Source organism: Zonotrichia leucophrys, chromosome 2 (genome assembly GCF_028769735.1).
Source record: "Zonotrichia leucophrys gambelii isolate GWCS_2022_RI chromosome 2, RI_Zleu_2.0, whole genome shotgun sequence".
In the NCBI taxonomy this organism is placed as follows: Eukaryota; Metazoa; Chordata; class Aves; order Passeriformes; family Passerellidae; genus Zonotrichia; species Zonotrichia leucophrys.
In genome coordinates, this window is record NC_088171.1 from 93,789,635 (window position 1) to 93,809,639 (window position 20,005).

At 40.6% G+C, this 20,005-nt stretch overlaps 1 protein-coding gene across 1 annotated transcript in view; it reads left to right on the forward strand.

Annotated features, from left to right (window-relative positions):
- The first annotated feature begins 4,235 nt into the window (after positions 1-4,235).
- MBP (myelin basic protein) overlaps positions 4,236-20,005 on the forward strand; it is a 110,664-nt gene continuing 94,894 nt past the window's right edge. Inside the window, exon 1 of the mRNA XM_064705732.1 lies at positions 4,236-4,508. The gene's annotated coding sequence lies outside the window, so the exon portion shown is untranslated. The remainder of the gene's footprint in view (positions 4,509-20,005) is intronic.

Genomic DNA, 20,005 nt, shown 5'->3' on the forward strand with positions numbered 1-20,005 from the left:
ATGTGTTGCAAAAAGAGGGATAGAAATGGATCAAATTTATGTATATCTCTGTGTGTGCATGCATCTGTAAGTAATTACTGAGAATACAGACGCTTTAATTTGTATAAGTGAAGAGGTATTTATACACAGGCTTGTTTTCTACTCATTCATTTGTAAATTAACAATACACAGCAGGCATGTTTTCTCTACTGATGAAATGAAGAGCAGAAACATGGGAATGTTCTTAACAGCACTTGAACACATCAAATATTTTAACGAACTTTTTCCATTAGCTGCAGTGTTCAAGTTAGAAGAAAAGGGAGAGTAAAAACAGAGTAAAAACTCCTTTTATCATAGGACTTCCTTGACCTATATTGCAGTAGTACATGAGATGTGTTTGAAATACTTGCAAGATGATCAGTTTCAGAGAAAACTGGGTTGTCAGAGGCAAAGATTATGCAGAGACAAAAAAAATAGAAAACTGAGAAAATAAGTTTCATACCTGCTATGGTCATCTTCACAGTCCTGTGCTACTACAACTGCTTTTCAATGTTTTCCTGAAAACAAGGTGTTTGGTATTTGGTGTCATAAAAATAATGCTCACCTCTTGAACAATGCTTTAGAACCTGAAGACAAATATTTAGGTCAACAATTTGGAACAAAAATTCTTGTTTGATCACTGATAAGCTATTTTTGCTCTAAAATGCAATCACTCAGCTCTTTAAATGCCAGTATTTCTGTAAACAATTGCTTCTCTTTCTCATTCAGGCAAGGATATATTGTATTTGCAAGGACTGTCAATATCTATTATATTGTCCTTCATCCACTGCTGATTCATCCAGTTGGTAATCATAATTTACCAGTAGAAAGATTTTCTTTACAAGGCCTTGATACCCATTGCTAGCAAGAAACTGTGAGTTCTGACAAGATTTCTGAAGAGGGTCTGTCCCCTTGTGGCTGCACAACACCACCCCAATTCTCAAGGTTCACTGAGAAAGAAAAACTGCAATTTTTTTAAGACTCAGAAATGGTGGCTTTTTAACTGCCCCTTTCACAGGTATTTGCTGAAGACACATTGAGCCATTTTTCTAAATATTTAGCAGAGATCTTCTAAAGTTTAGTCACCCTGACCATATAGAAAATTCCTAGCTAGTAATTGTAGTCTAACTTTGAAATATATGCCAACACATAGCTACCAGTCTGTGACAGTTCTCAGTATCTGCAGGTAATGGTGTTCTGTTTCCCTATATAAACAGTCTGCCATTACTCAAATACTTGCTGAGACAATGCTCTTGTATTGTATTTTCTTCTTGGGAAAAAAAAAGTATCAAGAACTTGTGTAATTCTACTCACAAAAATAGGGTAAGCATTTGTGTTGTTATTTTTAAGGACTCGCACATAATGAAAGGCTTTGTGAAAATGCAGCAATCTCCTAAGTCTTTATAATCAAGACTTGTATTATCATCTGGAATTCACTGATGGTCCATTCATGAAAAATTTAAAATGAGTTCTTAATTAGGTCTAGATTATGTTTCCTCTGCATATAGGGTTTGATATCGTTAATCTTGCACTGGCAATCTCCACTGTCTCAGTGATGGCTCCTCATTACAACATTTGCCATTTTCAATTCCTGAAAGCAAATAGCTGTTCTTTCATCTTAATTCAATAGTGTTCCATGAATTTTAATTAAATCTTTCTCTGAGTTCATATGATGTTGGTCATTATGAGGCTATTGCACACAAACTATAGTTTTCCTACCAAGGCCAAGCCATTGGCCAGCAAGGTCAATTGCTTCTCATTAAGAATAATAAATGGCAATTCTAGTATAAAAGTACATCTGAAAGTACTATGCAAATTCTGCTCTCCTTCCATTGCCTTTCTATGATTTGCATAAAGGAACATTTCATATTTGACTCAAGCAACTTTTTCATGGACAGTGAATGTCAAAAAAAAAAAAAATCTCAAGATTAATTTTCCCGTGACATTTGTTTTCATACTGTCTTTTATTCAGATAGAATTCTTTACAGTGGCCCAAAGACCAGGGGTTAAATAGCATGTGGAGTATTTAAGAAGAAGGTGACATTTTTCTCTTCTCCCTGCAAAAGGAAGCAAACAAAAGACAAAATGATACAGGCTTTGTAGATGTGGGCACATTGCTGCTGAACATATGCACTTGCTTTCACCATTAAGTGCTTCCAGGAGCTGGCATTCATTAGCAGCAGAGCTACAAGGAACAAATCAGAATACATTTCTAGCTACCAGTGCTGTTGACTGATTCTAGTGGTTTTTACAGAAGTTTAATTTGACTATGTCATTCAGGATACTGACATCTGCTTACACACAAAAATCCTGGAACAGCAGGGGAAACTACAAACTGAGCAGCAGGGAGATGTTCAACACCCAAAGAGAGAGATGTTGCAGCTATGCCAGGTATCACAGCTGCACAAGGCCAGTAATTTCTTCAAGTTTTTCTTTCCCATATACTGTATGACAATGCACACTATGCAACTGTGAGTCTCCTCATACCTTCATAGACATTTAGGCCTCAACAGAGTTAGTATACATCCATAACTGAATGTAGAAACACACACACATAAATATATATATTTTTGTATGTACATCTGTATGTAAAGATGTTCACATGTGTAAATACAGGACCCATTGCCCAAAGGGTAATTATTCTAGCTGAAACCTACATATATCAAAAAAGGAAGATTTGGGTTCTAATCTGATTACCATAATTTATTCATCTGCCTTCTGAGGGTGTGATCAGATGAGATTTTTTGATCCAGTTTTCCCCTGAGATTTTTATGCAAGAAAAGACAGAGATGACCACCCAAACTCTGAAATTGAGTGTTGTCTCTTAAAGTTGTTAAATATTGATTTCTTTTTTCATGCTTTTTACCAAAGTTTTTGTTTAAAAGTACACAAAGCTAAAGTATCAAACTCATTTAGTATCTTCCTCAAATTTTCAAGAAAATAAGTGATACCTTTTTGCTAGTGAAGAAGTGTGAGGAGAGAGATGATTCAAAGCAGTATTTCATGTATCCTTAACATAAAATTCCCAGACTTTGAATTGCTCATAATGGTGATACTCCACCTCTTCATTTCCTCTGCAAACCTTCCTTCCTTCTGTGACCTTTTCTAACTCACACTCCAGCGTTTTATCTGCACAGTAGTCTTCACACATTCAATAGAGACCGATGGTGTAAACTCCTCACTTTGCAGTGTAAGGAATTAGGAAGCTAGGATGTACATTTCGTACAATGGAAATATATATACAAATAACTGTTTCTACATGAAAACATAGAGTTTCTAATCTGCCCCAAAATACTTTTCTAAGACCTCTTCCATCTTTGGAGATGGATAGCAACAAAAAAGGTTTACCTAATGAGAAATTGGTGTATAGTTATAAACTTCTATTTACAGAGGTTTAAACATGGTGCAGGTGCAACAGATATGCTTATCACCGATAAAATATCCAAATTAAAAAGAATACAAATGTACTTTGCACTTTTGCATTTTTGAACTGAATGGAAGCACTGCCTAAAGTATTCAAGCAAGAGAACTGTCCCCAAATGCTGGATGAAACCAAAAGGCAGTTTCTCATCCCTCTGAACACCGAACAGCCCGGCCCCCGGGGGCTGTACTCTGGAGCTTCATTTCACGAGGGTGGCTGAAGTTTGCTTGTGCCTGGCGCTAAGGTCACAGCGGGTCCTGGGCTCCGGGATGCCCATGGGGCAGCATGGGATTCCCTTTGGAACAGCGAGGTGGGCCGTGGGGCTCGGACCAGGCAGAGCACGGCGACACCGGGTCTCTGCTGTGGGTGTGTGACTTTGAGGCTAAAACTGCAGCTCCCTGTGCCTACCCCTCCCGCCACCCCCTGGGCATCGTTTTTATCAGGATCTCAGTAAACCCAGTTACAGGAGGAAGTTCCCGGCCCAGGGCAGCCAGCCCCGGCCGGGCAGGGCAGGCAGACAGACAGACAGGTTGCCACCGCTCGCCTGGCAGAGCCCGTGGCCGGACGCAGCTCCCAGTGGCCCAGAGCCACTCGTGTCCCTTTCTCAGCTGGAGCCCCGGGGGGTAACGGGGCCCCGTCCCTCCTTCGTCCCGGGTCCCTGCCCTTCCCTGCCCGCCTCCGGGAGCTCACTCCCGCCGCTCCTTCCTGCTTGCCGCCGGCTGCCAAGGAGGGCGGGCGGGGCGCGGCTGCCGGGGCACCTCCCGCGCAGGTACCGGGGCACAGGGGAGGGCTGGGGTCAGCAAGGAGCACGGCAACGAGCAGCACGGCGCCGACACCGAGCGGGGGCAGCTCCCGGAGGAGGCGCGGCTGTGCGGCGGCGGGAGGGACCCAGGCGCGCTCCTGAGCGCGGAGCGGAGCGGGAGCGGAGGTTCCCTCCCTCCTGCTCCATCCCTGCCTCTCCCCTCACCTGAGCGCCGCTCCCGCTGTGCGCGCTACCCCCTCGCACCTTGGCTGCCCCCGCCCGCTGCATGCAGCCCCTGGAGCGCCGCAGCCCAGGAGGATACGCTGGGTGCGTTGTGATTAACTCTTTTTTATTATAATTATAATTTTTCGAGGGTTTTCTTTTCTTCTCTCTGGGCGGTTTCGCGGAGGGGAGGGGAGAGGGGCAGCCGGATCCTCCCCACCACCGCCGGCCCCAGGGCTGTGCCCGCCCCGCACGCTGCGCTCCGCTCCGCCGTGTTTGTTGTTGTTGTGCTCCGGGGAGGGAGGCGGCGAGCGAGCGGCTCCCCCACGGCTGCGGAGGGCGGGCAGCCTCTCGCCTTGTTTCTCTTCCTCTTCACCGTGTGAGCCCGCGTCCCGTCCTGCTCGGCGGGGCAGCCCGGGCGCTCCGCGGAGGAGGCGCGGCGCTGCGGGACACCTGGGCAGGTGGCAGCGGTAGGTGGCCCCGGGCTCCTCGGGGAGGGATCCCGCCCGCGGCACGGGTGCCCGAGGAGCGGGTAGCGGTGCTGGGGACGGCAGGGAGAGCAGGCGCTGCTGCCCGGGCCCCGCAGGTGTCTGTCTGCCGGGGGCTCCCCGTCCGTCGGGGCGGCCGTGCCTTACATAACCGGGCGGGAGGCCGTGCCGTGCCTTCCGGTTTCACATCGCGGCCGTGCCCGGAGCCTTGCACCGGAACGGACAACTTCTCCCTTTTTTCTGTTTTGTTTTGTTGATTTTTTTGCCCCGCAGCGCAGGACGGGCGCTGGTGGAGAGCTGAGGAGCGGGGCAGGTGCTGTCCCAGCCGCAGTGCCACCGCTGCCCCCGGCTCTTGCCGGGATTTCCTTAACTTTCCGTGGGGAAGGTGGGCACGGGGCGGCTCCCAGGAGCCGCTGGGACGTTCCTGCCCAGCCCCGGGACCCCGCACCTTCCCTGCCCTCCGCTGGGCTCGGCTCGAAGTTGCCGTGCTTCTGATGCTTGCCACCGGCTGGGCAGGCTTGGGGGTGTTTGAGGTAACTCCGTGTGTGATGAGCTGTGGCCATAGCAAAGGCTGTACTTCTAGTGCCTTCGAACGCTTGGGGGGACTTTTTAAAAATCGCTGCATGATTTGCCTTGGGAATAATGTAAACACGCGTTTTGTAATTTTAAGTAGGTCCATCCTGATAGTATTTCCTGTGTGCACGGCCTTTGCCCTTCAGTATGTCAGATGCTGTGCTTGAAGTAAAGTTGATTGAGATACTATGAAGACACTGGGAAAGTAATGAATTCTTGCAGAGAAACTGAAGCCTTCCTCCTCTTCAGTGGAAGCAGAATTGAGTCTCAGGTGATCAGGAGTGGTAGCATGCATATTGCACTGGTTTATTTCTATTATAGCCACTAATGATTTTTAAAGAGCTGAGACTAATATAATTTTGTTGGTGTGGAGTACTGCCAATTACAGATACAAACAAGTATTGTAGGTTGTGGTTGGTTGTGTATAAAGGCTTGGAACACCTGGCTGGAAGGGTGATGAAGTGCTCCCTGTCGGTCAAGGTAAATAATAACAGAGTAAGGGAACAGTCTTGGTTTGTGTTAATGATGTGATTACTTTTGGTAGCCAAGTAGGAAACAGTTCTCTAAAATCTTTAAATAGTCTTAGAGCAGTTAGTAATTACTGGTATGAGTCCATCAAAGCTCTTGAGCATCATGGATTGTGGGTTACATGGGCTCTGTCTGTCACGGATTGCATTCTGAATCATTCTAAAGAGCACCAAGGAGAGCATTCCCAACGCCATGCCAAGCTATACCCAAGTTTCTACTTGGATATAAGTAGAGCCTAGAGAGGACCGGGAGAGGAAAAGCTTGCATTGGTGCTCCCTAGAATATTCCCTCCAGGCAGCTGTGGCTAAAGCACTCCCATGGGTAGATGTGTTCCCTTGGTTCTTGACCAACATAAAGTTTGTTGTTCCTTCTTGGATTCTACACAGTAGTTTTTTCAGTCTCTCAGGAAATAGGTAACCAGATGAAGCATTCTACAGACATTATTAATAACTGATAAGATGGTCAGAGGGCAAGTTCTTGTTTGCAAAGGCCCGTGCGCAGGAGTTATATTGAGGGATATTAATTTTCAAAGTGGTGTTCGTGCATTAGACTCTGAGGTAATGCATTTAAAATGAAGCTTGATATCTGTAATGAAAAGAAAAAGTCAAAGTGTGGTGTCTTAATGAAATGGATTCAAATTATTTTTCACTGAGTTGGGAGAAAGCCATGAATCCAACATATAGTCAGCTTTACTGAATTTGTAAGTAGAGAATTAAGAACAGAAATTGAGTTTATGCCTTTCTGTACAGCTGAATAATATTCACAGGCTTTCAAAGCCCCTGTTCTGTCACAATAGTTAATATAAATAAGGTAGTGAATGTTACAGTCACTATTGGGGTGATAAATTTCAGTTCACCACAGGCTCTTAATGATAATGGAGCATGTTGATTAAAATAGTTTCATATTTATAATTGTTTAATTTTGTGCATTTATGAAAAATTTAATGACAGAACTGTTCTTACACTGGGATTTGTTTCTCAGGATGCCAGCTCCAATATGACACCTAGAGCCTTACCTCCTTGTTAAAGACAAGCTTGTCAGAATTCTGGAAATAATCAACTCGGAGTATCCTGCACATGCAGGGGAGGATTATATCTGTTTTCAAGTCTTGAGAACAACCAGGATGACACTGGTTGCCCCATTAATCGATAGCATAAGTGGGACATGCTTCCAGTTCTTTTCAGTTCTGAAAATTGGAGAAGATGAGTGTTTGTGGTGTGTTAGATTACATGTGAATGTACATGGAGTGGTAATGGTGGGATGAGGCAGGAGAGCAACCCGAGTGAGTGTCCCTATTGTTGTGTATCCAAAAGTGTCTTGTTTGTTCTTTCTGTGGTGGTTTATTCAGTACATGATGTAAATTACCCATATGGTTGAAATAGCCACTTTGGTTATTTATTCCATCAAATAGAAGGTATAAATTTAGGCTCTAATTGCTCTGATTTTTTTGTGACAGAAGAAATGCATTAGGAACTGTTGGGAGAAGGTTGAATAAGCTGAAATATACATGTCATGCTTACTTGAAGCATAAATACCAGAAGTCGTTCAGTGTTCAAATGTTACTGTTTTCTGTTAGCATCTTACCTGTCAAAAGGCAGAGCTGTGAAAATACATTGGTGCTCATATATTAGAACCTGGGCCATGTCGCTCAAACTTTTACTTACCAGAACTAATTAATTTAATTTACTTGAGAACATAACAATTTTTGACAGTCAGCAGTGTTATTGGACTAATATGGATGAAATCTGGTAAATTTTGGCTAAAACACTTAAACCATAACTCGTGTTTAAGGAGGAGAAGGCTGGAAGGTTTGCAGTCTAAGACTCTTGTATACAGGTTTAAAGTATAAACTCTGCCACAGATTAAAGGACAGCAGAGTCTTCTGGATCATTGGTAAAGTTCTCTGTCCTGTGGTATTTAATTACCTGAATAATTTTTCTTTCAGGCAAGATGTCAGGTTGAAACTGTTATCTGTGTTTCCTGAGGTGAGGCTCTTAAAGAAAGGACTGCAGTGATGAGGAGCAGCTGGTCAGGAACTGCTGTTTTAAATACAGACAGCTGATAATCTTTTATAAAACAGGAAGTTTTCTGGATTCTTTAAAATACCCTGTTGAAGACAGAAAGGTGTCCAGAATTAGATGTGTCCAGGTGTTAGATGCTTCCAAGAAGAAAATCAGTGGGACATCATAATTTCTGAAGAAGCCTGAATTTATGTGTTTTAAAAAGAAAAGTTAGCAGCAAATGGAAGAAGAATCAGAAAAAGGGTATATGCTTTAGAGCTTGACTGCTCAAATAACTTGTGCAACTGGAACTCCAGACGGATAACTCTATAGACTCCGGTACTTTATTTGCGTATTTCTTGTGTTAATATCGACTTTCCAGGGTGTCCAGCCTTCTGCACAGAGTGCTTGATTTGGACCTGATGAAAGAATCGATACGAAATGAACAGGTTCCTCTCAGAGAGACCAGTGCAGTGCCCAAGGCAGTGGCTGGCTGCAGTGGAGATGGCACTGGAGCTGTGTTCCTGCAGCCTTCAGTCCTGGCTCTGGCTCTGGCTGTGTGGATCCTTCTGCAGGCAGGCTGAGCTCAGCCCGAGGAGAGAGAGCCTATGAGTGCATTTGGGCTGGAGGAGCACAATGTGCTGCTGCTGACTGAGCCCTAAGCTAAAATGCCACACATCTTTATTGAAACACAATTCTCTAAGGGTTTTGCCAACGTGAGAATTTAGACAAAATAGTTATGCTAAGCTGTGATTGGGAAGAATTGCACAGAACTTCATTGATGGCTTTCCCTTAGGGAGACAGTGATAGTGCCCATCCTTATGTATTCAGTGACAGTGAATAAAGGCTTTGTCACAATCAGTTTTAGATTTTCTTTACTTAATGATTTTCATTCATATGACTATGGATTTTCTATTTTCATTTCTCTAGTTGTTTTCTTGTACTAGTAGCACATGAAGAAATGTCTTCTTCAGTCTAATCACCACACGTACCAAATGTTTTCCTACTTGAATCCTTGTATCATGTGAACTTTTTGATATAGTATTAAATAATTTCTGATGTGATGTTTATCATTAACAATCTTACTAACTTCTTTAAAGATGAAATTGTACTCACATTTTTTTGCTTTGTCAGCTGCTTTCAGAGTTTGGTTTTGGGGGTTTTTTAAAACACTTTTTCTAGATATGGCTTTTAAAAACATGTTTTCTAGATGTTTGTGAAACATAGCAGTCACTTTCATCAATTTTCTACAGCTCATCTTCTTGAGACATTTCCAGAGACTGACCCTTCTGTAAAAGGCTGATCATCCTGGCTTTAACTTTTTCTTGTAGAGATTGACACATAGGTTAGTTACTACTATTTAAAGGATTCAGAATCTATTATGATCATTTATTAGTAGCTAAAGAATTTCTAAATAGCAGACACTTAAACAGTTCCTGACAACAGGATTCAGATTTTAACATTTTTGGGCTTTCATATTTTGGAAGAAGCTTTATGCTTCTCGAAATGCTCTGTTAAAAATAAGTGGAGAACTCTGGTTAATATAGAGTGAGATAATTCCTATGAGGCTTCTTGCATCAGTTGCAGTAACTGTGAAATCCCAGTTCTGTTGCTTGGAATAGCTGTAAATCTTGGACATAACCCAGGAAGGCCCACACAAAAGGCACGTGAGAGAAAAACAAAAAATAACATGGACATTTTCAGACAGTTTTAGACAGTTTTTTGGGTGTTTTTTGCTTCTGTCCTGAAATGATTTTGAAATAACTCAGTGAGGAAGTTAGTTTTCTAAGTATTTAAGTAAATATTGCTTTTTATTTTACTTTTTATTTTTTTTATTTCCCCGGGAGCATTTGGAAGCCCTTTCAAATGGGAGAAACAAGGAAATTAATAAATCTGAAAAGACTGATTAAGTCAGAGGTTTTGTTTGTTTTTTAAATAACTATACGATTGAAGGTAAAATAGGTTTTATATTAATGTTTCTTAAAATTTGAACAATTTTTGATCAACATATCAGCTGTACTAGGTTTGTTTTGCATGTTGGAAGGAAAGGTGTTTTTTAAATCTGACTTCTTTAGGATTTTGTTCCAACACTTATAAAATTTCTTAGTGTGTGTAATTGAAATTCTTAGTATTTATTTTTTTAAACACTTGAAAAAGCTTAAACATTTGGAAATGTTTAAATTCAGGTCTTTCCAGGTTGGTGAAGTTAACAACTGTGGGGATCTAGTGTCTAACTCTTATGAAAGTGAGAGGGAAAGCAAAATCAAATACAAACCAAGTTGTATTTCTAAAATAATTCAGGCATATAGTGTATTTAATATGTTTAACTGGTGCATTATCTTTGGCTTCTGCTAAAGAGTTCCAATTGCAGGATCACAAGTGAAAATCTGTTTGTTCTTAGTTCACTTCTTAGTTGGAAGTCTCAAAATGCAGGTAAAATGATGCAGTTGGACAATTCACGGCTATCCTTGGAATTCAGATGCTTATAAAAGAGACTTGTCAATGTGAGAGATCAGTACTACCAGACACATATAAAGCCATTCTGGCTGCATTTTTGAACCAGTTTTTCTGTTTGGTCTTGTGAATACATGCAAGACCATGAAAAATAATGGTTATATGTGGATTAAGTTAGATCAAGGAGTCTTGTAGTGCAATAACAGCCTGTCATGTCAATGGGCATATATTTTTTTCTCTGAAGATTGGAAAAGTGCTGAAATACAGCTGTTGTGTTGTCAGTGCCCTGCCAGTTTTTTGGGTTTTTGTTTCTTTTCATACAAATTCAGCTGTGATACTTTCCAGATTAGAAGGCAGTTGTATTCTGGTTATTCAAGGGCCTTCTAGGGGACAATGTACAGCTGCTTCATCTGTTCTGGGCATGGTCTTGCTGAAGGGTGGTATGGTGGTAAAGGGCCAGTCATGAGGTTTGTTCATCTTTGGACTAAAAGTGTTAAAACTGCCATAGTAAAATCAGAGTTTCCAGTATAGCCTGCAATTTTTATCATTGGCTTTCCTAGATTTCCTTGATAAATTTCAGATGGATAAACTGAAGTGAGGTAGAGTGGCTTCAGGTTGGCTGGATTAGTGGTAGAGGTGCTCTTTGCTGTCTCCTCAGATCTTCTTTCTCCCGGACCTAAGAGTATCACTTTGTAGCCCTTTCAGCTTGTCCACACTGGTGACCAAATCTCTCATTCCTCAGGCTGGTTAGTGCCTCAAAGATAAAGCCTAGAATTTATTTTTTTTCTATGCAGCAATTCTGCAGATCCCAGTGACAACTGTTACTGTGCCCTTCAAATCTGTACCTATACCTGTGTCTCATCAGCATATCCCCTAGCTTGTTGCCATTTTCTCCTGACTAACATATGTAATAATATATGCATATATTTAGAACTTCTATTGGCTTCCTACAGTACTGACTCCCAGGAAGCATTCCTGCAGTTTGTGAGAAATTCCTCAATTACCTAGACTTTCAGTTCATCTCAGAAAGGAGTCTTCAGCTTCTGGGGGTGGCAGTTCCATATCATGCACAATACCTCAGGGTTAATAGCAAAACATTGCTTGGTGATGTTTTCTAAGGTATTGTAATGCTTTTCAATTATTCTTCTCCAACACTGTTGTTTCCTGGATGTCAGCATTGCTCTTCTCTTCTAATTCTGAAAACGTGAGTCCTTAGTTAAACTCTCTTGTCAGATCTTTTTAGTTCTCTGGACAAAAAGTAGTGTTGGGATATTATCTGACAGAACTTACAGTGATTAAAAAAAAGACTATACTTGTCCCTTAGAGCGTTAAGAAGGTACAGAAGAAATTATGGCAGATTTGTGCATATGCTGGGGTGTATTTTTTGTGGAGGATGGCTGTACAAATTTGTGTCCAGAAAGGACCTGTTATACTGAAAATTATGACAGCAAAGTCTGAAACCAAATGAAGGAAAATAATTGGCCTGTGTTTCCAGTAGTTCTGTGGAATGGGATAAAATACTGATGAAACAATACAGAATATAACTTTGGGGATTGGTGTGTCTTGGAGCTTTATCCATAAAGAATGATATAATCATTGTAATAGGAAATTTTTGGACCCCTACTGGGTTGCATTGGGAATATTTTGATAGCTCACACCATTCTAGAGAGCTACAATCGGAGTAAAACTCATAGTCCTGTGAATTAATAAAATCCATTATCAAGTTACACAGTGATCCCATTTTAATTTGTCTCTTCAGTGAAATGGTCACTGAAAAATAGTCAGCAGTTTGATTCCAGGCATTTTCATCGCTACATTGGTTAGCTAAAAAGAAAAAAACAGTGCCTGGAAGCCTGTCTGAACAACAATGGCAAACTGTTTTAAAAGTGGTTGCCTGTTGTGCTTCATATATGAACAAAATCGGTGATATGAGTGGAACCTTTCCACATTACTTAAGTCAGCCTTGGTATTAAGTCTTCTTTTGTTTTTCTGAAAGTAGAAAGAAGATGAATTTTTTTCACAGCTGTTTTTTAGCTTAATATACATGCTCAAATAATTGGGACTGACTTAAAGGAAAACAATTGCAATTATCTTCTGCTTTGGCTTTTGTTGAGTCTTTTACTATTAGATTCTTTTCTCAAATGTTGGAAGCTGCTGAGGGACTTCTCACTGAAGTGTGGAGCTTCTACAAATAGAAACTCCCTGACTTGTATTTTGTGTTATCTTTTATCTGTACTATTACTTTGCCCTGACTTGTTCCTGGGAAAGAGATGCACATAAGTTTCTGTATAGCTTTCACAGTTTCAGCATAGTCTGACTCAGTGCTGTTCACCTGGAAGATAGGCAGTGATTTGGCTTTGGTTTTGTTCTTCAGAAAGATACTCTTGTCAAATGGGAAGTAACCCGTAATAGGCTCACATGGAAAAATTGTTGCTTTAATGGAAATTTTAGTAGGTGCTTTTCATCTGAGTGCAGGGCTGTTGGTGTTGAAAAGCTAATCTTAAACTTTGGCCAGCATGTAGGGTGGGTTGTGAAATACTCCATTCTTCTCCTCCTCCAGTGGTAAAATACTTTGTATGTGGTTTGGTTATTTGGCTTGGGTTTTTTTTTGGTTGGTTGGTTTTTTCCCCTTCTTAATTCTAATTCCTGTATGCCACCTTCTTTATAACCTTCTTTATTAATGAAAGCACCGAAGGAAGATATTTGGTTCCAAGTGAAGGCTGAAATTATAGCCACGAGTAATAATTTTTTTCTGCCCCTGGAAAGAGTGAGAAAGAAATAATGAAAACTACTTTCAGCATAATTGGCCTTTTATAATAAATGGCTTGCATATTTCATCCCTGTGAGTAATACTTTGTCCATTAGGCCTTAGCAAGGCCACAAACAGCATACAGCAACAACAAAAGTATGCTCCTTGTCTTAATGGAGTTGCGTGGTAAAGCACTGAGTAGCAGCTATTCAGAATTCTTAACTGGAGTTTATATTCCATCATTAGGGACTGTTTCTTTTCCCCTTACCTAATACATATTTACAGCTTCTCAGATCACAGTTGATGTTGTTCTGCGCTGAGGCACCTTGGCAAAAAGCCTGGCCTCATCATTTTTATAATTTATTTTAGGTATTGAAAATTTGATACTATGTGCTCCAAAACTTTCTCTAGGCTGAGCAATCCCAGTGCTTTCAGCCTCTCCTCACAGGATGTGTGTTCCAGCTGACAGCTGTCTTTGTGGCCTTCCACTGAACTTGCTCCTGGTGACATTTCATAATGTGGATCCAAAAGCAGACCTGGTACTGCAGACACCAGAGAAGTGGATTGTGCATGAAGCAGGACAATTGCTTCCCTCAGTCCACTGGCTGTTCTTCCATTTCCAATGGCTGGGAAGCTGTTAGCTCTCCTTGCTGCCAGCTGCAGGGCTGATTCATGGCCTGCCAGGACCTACAGCTTGTTTGCAGGGGAGCTGCTCCCCAGTAAGTTGGTCTTCAGGCTAGGGTCTCAAGACATTTTTGTTGGCCATATCTGAGTTACTCTGAATGGCAGCCCTGCCCTCCAGTGTGTCTTCTACAGTAGTGTTCACAGACTTTGTGCTCTGCCAGGTCACTGTAAAAGAATTTAAACAGGATTGGGTCCCTAACCTATTCACTTTGTAACCATGGGCAGATTGTGAACCATCAAGAGCTGCTGTTTGAGCCTAATGATAGAGGTGTTTGGGCTTTTTTATCAGCTGGTAATTTGCCCATCCATGCTGTAACTTGAATCAGGTTAGGTGCAATGATGCTGCAGGAGAGATTGAGTATTCCTAAAATCAAGGTGGGTGACACCAGTGATGTCTCATCCACAAATCCTATAATTTTATGGCAGAAGGCAATCATATTGGTCAGGCATGATTTAACCTCTGTAAATCCATCCTGGTGATTCCCAATGACCATCTTCTCCTTAACATGCCCAGAAACGACATGCAGGCAGGCACATGTCAGAACATACTGTGGGAGTAGATAAACAAACAATGGAAGTAGGCTTGGACTGTGATGTTTTCTTTCCTAGTGGTCCCTCAGACTTGGTGACTGGTAACCTGTGCATGATCCCTCTCCTGCCCTTCTTTTCTGGATGCTCAGTTGCTGTCCATCTGCAGGTGATGAGTGCATGCTGGTCACAGGATTGAGCACCTGCACCTTTGGGAATGTGGTGATGAATAAGCTGGGACTGCATGTGACCAGGGGGAACAAGTTTGTTAGGAACAGGATGTTGCTTCTAGACTGATTCCTGCTCCCTCTGTGTGTGTGTGAGGAATTTACCAGATAGGAAGGTTACAGCAAAAGTGACAGTAAGTTTAATAATTATTTTAGCTTGATCTAATGCATGTTAATGATTATATTGATGATCTGCTTAAAGCCAGTGGGCTTTGCCCTTCTTTCGTATTGATTTAGTTCCATTATCTTGCCATTAGCTTGACAGTAAAAGTATTGCACATGTAATACTTTTACTGTGTCAGGATGTGTGAAAAATCTGAAGTTGCCTTCTGATATGCATTTAAAGCTTTTTTTTGGTAGTTGTTTGGGTTTTTTTTTTTTTGTTGGTTTTGTTGCTACTGTTAATCTGCTTTTACAACTTCTCTAATTATGTCGTGGCTTTTTTTCTGGTAATCACTATTTTGATATTCCCTTATTACTCATAATTTTAGGTGGTCTTTAGAAAGCACCAGCACCTGTAAAATGCAGTAAGATCCACAGTAAAACTGAGACTTGTTTGATTTGCACATAGTAAGAAGCAAAGAAATTTAACCCGATTGTATGATGCTGAATAGTGAGATCACAATGACTTACTGGGGAATTCAGTGTTTCTCAGATCTTATTAGCACCACTTGCCTTACTTGTTCAGATGCTTAATTTTCCAACTTCTGTTACTGATGAGCAATTGTTACTCTGCATAGTTCATCAGGTATCAAAATAATTTTGTCACATGATGATAGTTGTCCTTCCTTTTGTCCTGTATAGAACTATACATTTAGATATTCATTTTTATTAGCTGCATTTTTTTTTGGACCTGAAAAGCCCCTTCAGAGTAAGGTTACAAATATATTTAATAAAACAATTCTAAAGGAGCAGTAGCTGAACTGATTTTAAGACTTAAATTCTACAATTTAGAATTGTTCTAATCAGCAGTGAATTAATCAGAAATACAGTATTCACAAAATGTTTTGAATGGCAGGTGTAATTAGTTCATTATTGTAATGCTTCCAGTAGCGTTTAATTGCAGTAAGACTTCAATACTTTAGGAAAAAGATCATAATAGTTGGCAAATCATTGTCAGCATTTTAACTCAATCTTACGTGTATTCCAAAATCATACTGGCATTTTCTAAGCAGAGACTGAAAAATTCATGTAGGGGAAAAAGTCAAATGCTAAATGATACCTCTATAGTAAATCTTAGATATCTAAGTTCTTATTTCTTTGTATAATGCCTGTCTCTCTGATATTTTAAGAACTGGTTTTATGCTTTACTTGTGAAGTGTAAAATCACATTTTCCTTGTGTTCAGTTTTTTTGTGTTCAGTAAATATTTTATTTTTTGTAAATAAAAGATTAACATGCAAGTACAGTATTTGTAGAATATTACATTTGGAAATGGACAAATGATTAAATGTGTTTCACAATCAGCTAGCTCTGTACTTTAACCTGAGAGGAATAACCAGGGCTTTGGAAAGAAGGCAGTTAAGTCATTTCATAATCATTCATGCGTTACAGCAATAATACTGGCACACACAAGCATAAAAACTGGTTTTGCAGTGTCTTCGTGATACAAACAAATAAAACAATCTTCAATGGGCTTTCTTGTATGAGAAAAGACCACCTAAATAAATAAGATCAAATGAAAGCAAAAATTTCAGACATTAAGGTTTGTTGCCTCACTGATTTTAAATAGATAATAGATAAAAAAGTTATTCTGTATATGTCCTTTTGTGGTACAGAATCATTTTGTGATTTTTTTAAAAAATTAAGGGAGGAGTTGACTCAGAGTAGGTTGACTCAATTCCAGCTTATTTTGTTTGTATAAAAACTCCTGTAGTGTCAGTTAAATAAGTTGCCTGTCGTGTAACTTCTTAAGCATTTTAAGTTTTCTCAATTTAAAGGTTGCTGCAATTCAGAAATGTTTGAAGTTATTCTTATTTGTATTTTGTTGGAAGGCAAGAAATCATGGTTTGAAGAGAATCAATCATAGACTGAAGAGAATGTGGAGTAGCATTATGGTGAGGCATATGTAGCGAGTTTCTGGCCAAGGGAGAAGATCTTCTGCTTGAAAATTCTCTATTTACAATGTAGGATCAGGCAGGTTGTGGGGGTGGAGCATGAAAAAAGCTTCTCTGTGAAAAGATTATATGTTCTGGATTATGTTTAGATATGGACAGTTTTCAGTGGGCAGATGGGAAGCAAGTAATGGGCAAGATAATTCTATTGTCTGAGTGTTATGAGGTGAAAAGAGCAAAATAGTAACCAGTACAAAAATGATGAGGTGCCTTTGTTTCTGTGGCACCTCTTGTTCATCAACTTGTGCAGGTTCCAGTCCCACTGGACCTGGCATCACTGTGCATCTGATTCTGTTTTTGTCTGCTTACACCTTTTCCCCATGTGCCATTTGAGAGAGCGTTTGTGGTACAATCTGCAGTCCTCTTCCATTTTAGCAGGCCACCAAAATCTGGTGACATTTTAAATGCTTTAGGACTGGCTGTTTATATTATGTAATTGGCAAGATAAGAGAAACTTCTGTGCATGACTAATTGAATATAAAGAGTGAAAAAAAAGTGCACTCTGATTTATCCAAACTGATGAAATGTTTACATGCAGCTATGTTTAAAAAAAAACCTCAAAACAGTTCTGGTGATAATTGCTTTCCACTTTGCTTAGCTTCAAACATACAGAGTCTGGAGTGCTTTTAACTTATGTTTTTAAACATCCTTGCTAGATGCTGTGAAGCCTGTGGTTTTGGGGGTGGAGCTCTGTTTTTTTTCTGAGTGAATATTGTGTGCTTCAAGATAGTAAATGGGGAAAACAGTTGTGGTTTTTTGTTTTGGTTTGTTTTTTTTGGTTTTGTTTTGGTTTTTGGATTTTTTTTTTGTCCCTAGCACTGCTGTTTTGGAAATTGGCATTAGATTTGGCAGATGCTCAAATACCAAACTGAGAATGGATTTACTAATAGATACTTACCTATAAGCAATAATGCATTAGTGTTACTGGTTAAAAAAAGAAGGTAGTGATGAAAACAGTAGCATTAGCTTAGTAAAGGCAGGTTTGGTCATTCAGAATTATTTTAAGGTCTTAAAATGCCACAGACTAAATATTAGGGACCACAGTGGAGCAATGTTGAAATAAAGAAGGGATTATTCATTTGGGAGTGAAAGACTCTAGCTGTAACATCTCAAACTTATCATAACTGTTAATTTATATAGCTGAATTTCCACTTAAAAATGTATAATATATCAGCTAAATCCTATTGGTATACCTTAATTGCTTGCAATTCAATAAAAGCTGGGTTAAGTATGATGCTTCATTAAATAAAAGACCCATTGCTTTCTCTCGTAGCTAACTCGTGAATGTTAAATTACAGGTTTTGATTCAGGTCTTGTAACTTGTATTAATGACTGTATTTATGCCATCCATGAGTAGCTGTTTGAAGGGGCTGTAGGTGAGTTAAGAGCTGCATGGTAGTAGGTTGGGTGGAGATATTGTTTGGGGTAAGAAATAAAGAATTTGGCCAAACCAGCAGCTAAGTATCTCTTTTCTGAAAGATTTTAACTCTCTTAGGGTATGGAATGCGAAGCACTTTTATGGATTGAGTCAATGATGAAATGCACAAACAAATTGCTGGAAGAGTTAATTAGATAATTTGTTCTGTGCATATGTGCTATAAAGTTTCAGTCACAGACTGTGGAAATATTACTCATTATTGCATTTCCATGGAGGAGTGTTTACTGCAGAGTTTTTGAGGAGGGAATTTTAAGGATTCTTTTGGAATATAGTCTTAGAGAAATGTTATGAAAAGAGCAGTCTGTTTGTAAATGGTGTGGGAAATAGGGGTGGAAGAGACTTGAAGAGCCTTGTATGAAATCCCTAGTTTATCTAGTGCTCAGAATCAGATGTCTCAGAATATCACCCAATGTAGCCAATGAGCAAACGCTCCTGAAAGTCAGTATCCTTCCAAACAAAGTGTGTTTCACTGCTGTTTCAGTTCCCAGAGCTGCGGAGGGCAGAGCTGGACTTTGTGTGTGTGTGACAAATGTTTCCTGAGAGCCACTGCTCACAAACTTGCAGAGGAACTGGTTAGCCAAGACCCTGCTGTGCTGTGGCTGGGATGGAGATCAGCTCCAGCTCTTTCCCCAAGGGTTCAGACCTGTGTTTCCTGCTGCAAGGAGCAGGCTGCCAAGGTAGAGGCTGTTGAGCAGGACTCATGTTCCCTTTCTTCAGTAAATGCATGTCTTGGTGCAGAGGGGGTTACAGCTCTCCCCTACTTACACTGATCCCTTACAGGAAAAAGTGGATGAGCTCAGAGTGGGGAATAAAGTCTGTTTGTCTAATATCCTACATGCCAGTGAGATCCAGCTGGCTAAAAGCTATCCTATTTCGTTTCTGTTCCCCCTTTCCAGAGTAGTGCTGGTTTTGTGATTTTGTTTTGTTTGGGGCTTTGATTATTTTATCCTTTTTTACAGTCAGTTGTCATGTATGAACAGATTCAGAAAAAGGATAGGCCCTCTCTGCCCCCTGCTCCCCCTGCTTCCCACCCCAGTGCTCCAGGTACACTGTTCAGCAATATGGATTGAAATATTCCCAGGCCAGAGGAGTGCCCTGTATCATTGGGGCTGTCCTGCTATGGTGAGAACCACACCATTCATGCAGTCCTTGAAATACAGTGGTCAGACTCTTGCTCTCTGTCTTCAACACAGCTAGGTGTTCTACTCTCCTCTGGTTCTCCCAGAGCCCTGCTCTCCTGATGTTTAGAAATATTCTGGCTTTCAGTTTAGTTTTATGTGTGGGCAGTGTCTATTTTCTCTTCCTCCAGCACTCATTTAGCTTTGCTTTACTTAGGCTTGACGTGTTATGAGCTTTCAGCCTTATCTCTGTCTAATAGGTTCCTATTGCTGTCCTCATCTTCCCATCTGTTCTAGTAAAAAATTCATGTTGTTAGATACGGCTGACCAGAATTGTACCTTGTATTCAGCTGGTGTTATGCGAGTGGCTGGTGTGATGACTTTAATTCTTCCCTGTTTTAGCTGGAAATACTCCTTCATGATACAATGTAGGTCTGTTTGTCTGGTTTTTAAAAATCTGTTTTCCCCTTGCCAGATCACACTGGTGACTCACAGTTATCCTGTGATCAAGCCAGACTGATCTTTCCCTCCAGTGTCATCTAAGACGATCCCTGGTTTCCCACATCCTGTGTGAGTGTGCTAATCACAAGCTTATTATCTCATGGTATAGGTGACCTTCTGCTATAGCTGCCTGGGAAAAAAAAGGGCAGGGTTGTTGCAGTGCTTTCCACTCTGTCTTGTGATAATCTTGAGTCTGATAGT